This window comes from Cnephaeus nilssonii (genome assembly GCF_951640355.1).
Source record: "Cnephaeus nilssonii genome assembly, chromosome: X".
Lineage (NCBI taxonomy): Eukaryota > Metazoa > Chordata > Mammalia > Chiroptera > Vespertilionidae > Cnephaeus > Cnephaeus nilssonii.
Window position 1 is genome coordinate 97210824 of NC_137071.1, and position 3526 is coordinate 97214349.

The window sequence follows — 3526 nt, forward strand, 5'->3', positions numbered from 1 at the left end:
GGCAAACATTTAGGTTTCCCCTTTTTTTTTTCTATTATAAACAATTTGGCACTTAACATACCTGAATGCATAATTTTGCATTTGGGAGATACAATATATACCAAAATTGGAATAGTTGGGTTAAAGCTTATAAACACTTTCTATGTTCTTGGATATTTCCTGACTTCTCTTCAATAAGGCAGTGTCAATTTTAGCTCCTACCATCATTGCATGACAGCAACTTTCCCATAATCTTCTCCATATTGGGTACTTGCCTCTGGACTGTGAACTTTTCAAGTGTTTCTCTTTTTTTTCCCTCTACTTTTTAAGGTGGTAGAGGATGGCTAGAGTGAGACTGAGTAGTAGACGCCCCTTCCCCCAGGTAAGTTAGGCTCTGATAATACGCCAACAAGATAAGGCCTGGTTAACTAGTTTCTCCTGAGAGCTGGCCTTAGAGAGTGTAATTCAAAATGGTTACTTTTGCCCTGCCTCTGCTGGGAGCAGAAGGAATTTTTTCTTGATATTGACTGTGGGAATTTGGTCGAGTGCCTGGAGATAAATCTCACAAAATTGTAGGGAATCTCTTATGACTGGGTCTCCTTGCAATCTTTAATTGTCAGTTTCCACATTGAGCCTCCAACAGTTCATCAATTCCTGTTCAGGTTTTTCTACCCAAGCACTGTCTCCTGTGATGGTTTCTACTCATGTGTCTCTGCTATGTTAAGTCAAGAATCCCTGAATTCACCTTTCTCCAATGTTGGGAGCAATAGTTTGCCCTATGTCTTCCCCACTTTTATGGATGGTAGGAGAATTACTGACTTCAGTCTGTCCAGTTTTTTACTTTTTACTAGTACAGTATGGTGGCTTTCAACCTCCTCACATGTGGAATTAGAAACCAGAAGTCCTCCTAATTCTGTTTTGTTCAGCAGATATTCTTAATATTTTATGTTTGAGTGAGTAGCTACTTCTTAGTTTCATTGAGGTGGAAATTTTCTTTTTTCGGCTTTATTCTACCCACCCACCCCCAATCAGTGTGTTATCACTTTTATTCTTCATTTTCTTAGAAGTCTCACAAAGTATCTTTTAAAAATAGGGGAAATATGGGTTAAATATACCTTAGAATGAAAGTACTTTATGATTTTAATAGTCACCTTTTTAACTATTCTATTTAGCAAACATTTGTTGAACAGATACTTTAGTGTCAAACCCTGTTCTAAATTCTACCTTCTTAGAATGACAACTTTGTCCCCATCCTTAAATATTGTTAAATAAGGGTTAGAAAATTCTACCTAAAATTTGTACATAAATTGTGTTATGTGAGGAAAGTAATTATTCATATGGACACAGAAAGGAAAGAAGATCTTCATCACATAGCAAGGCACCTGGTAACAATTAAAAATGTTGAAATAAATATAAACCACAGATTAAATCATATTTGAAAGAAGATATGAAGAAATATTATATTATTCACAATTATAGATGAAAATAGAGAATGATCATGAGTTCTAGGTAGATTTATCACAAGTAAAGATGTGATTTAAGGATGTCATGGGGGCATATTCAGGGAAAAGTCAGATTAATTTGTATAGAGAAGGAGTAAGAGATAAGACTACGGATAATACTAAGAACCAACAGTATTTCTCTGATCCTACTTTACTGAAAATCCATTAACCTTTATGAAATGTTAAGGTACTTCCACAAAGGAAATAGGACACTCTGATATGAAAAGTAATCAGCCACTACCAATGGTACTAATCACTGAAAAGCTATAATAACAGAAGATAACGGTAATGATGTATCTTGAAACCAAATGGAACCTAATACCCTCAGGTCTGGACTTTTTCCTCTATGCAGGCTTGGAAAAATTCTAAGGCATCACCATTGCCCCTTCTATACCTGTTCTAAGTTCAGATGCTCAAAATTCAATTATCTTAGGTTGCCCAGCATTGAGTGCATTGCCTTTTATACACCAAACTTTTGAGAATATGGCTCTAATGGACCTTGGTGTCAGTCAACATGACCTGTTTGTGAATATTCACCTTCTGGCCCACCACCTGCTGAGGATGAGTCTAAGAAGCAATTGTCATCCCTGCATGAATAGTGCTGGATCTACATCCTTTACGCAGCAGCTATGCTTAGAGCAAAGTAAGAGATATGCATCCCTAACCTCTTTTCTATTTTTGGTTGTCACTCAGGAGATACAACATAGGATAAATCAGGAAAACTGAATATTTAATATATGCCACAGTAAATCAGGTGATTTTTATGGACAGAAAGAAATTGGCACTAGATGCCATGGGGAGAAGAAGCTTTAAATACTGCATGCACTCCTGCTTTAATCAAATTGAAGTTGTAATTTATGTTTAGGAACTATAAATATAACATTCTAGTTGATGTTGATTTGCATTTGGCTTCTGAGCAAATGCAGCAGAAATATACAGGAAACTGCAAAAAAAATTTCCCCAAATCTCTGCATTTTACTTGCTAAGAAAGGATTTTAATTGACTGTGTGCTAATATTAGTGTTTGAATATTACTGTAATAGGTTAAAGTGTAAAACCCTGAAAGTTTAGAAGAGGTAGAATATTTGTGTTTGGGATGTTTTCAGCTGTTAAAAGTCTAGTCTATTAAGTTACATAACTTCTTCCACACCAAAGCATTATTAAGAGACCAGTTGATGATAATAATGTATAGTAAATACTTTGAGCTTAGTCATCACAGTAGAAATTACTCAGCAAGCTAAATAAAAATATATTTCCTTAATACAAATTACTTAGAGTATTTTGGGACTATATGAAAATTTTGACTAATTCCATTTCCATTTCCAATCTAAACTTGTATGATTGAATTAAACAGATTAATAACCTATTACGTGACTTTGTTCATTAGCCATTGTACCATAAAGTCACCAACTCACCCTCTAGACACTGCACAGTTGAACCAAAAAGGTTGTAAAGAATGTTTAACATAGGTATCATTAATGAAGGGCTCAGATATTTTTATAGTGCTAAAATTTTGAAAGTATATATTTTCACTCTGATATTTTCAGTTTATGAGGTCAAATCATTAGGAAAACTTTCTGAAATATGTAAGGATCTAGACACTAAAAGCATGTGACAAATTTACAATTTTACTAGTTACCCTGTTACTCTTTCATGTTTATTGTTTCTGCAAATTACAGAAGTGATATAAATAATACTGAGAAAATAAAAAAGGGTATGATGTAGAATGAGAACTTCTTCCATCTCCATCGCATTCATAGTAAAATTTCATATTTAGAAGTTACTATTATTAACAGAAAGGTATGATTATCTTTCTCTAAGATTTCTATGCTTTTTCTTTCTCTTTTTTACAAGACTAGATACAGAGATTATATATATACTAGAAGCCCGGTGCACGAAATTCATGCACGGCGGGGGGTTGTCCCTCAGCCCAGCCTGTACCCTCTCCAATCTGGGACTGCTGGAGGGATGTCCGACTGCCCGTTTAGGCCCGATCCCACCAGGATCGGGCCTAAACGGGCAGTCGGACATCCCTCTCACAATCCA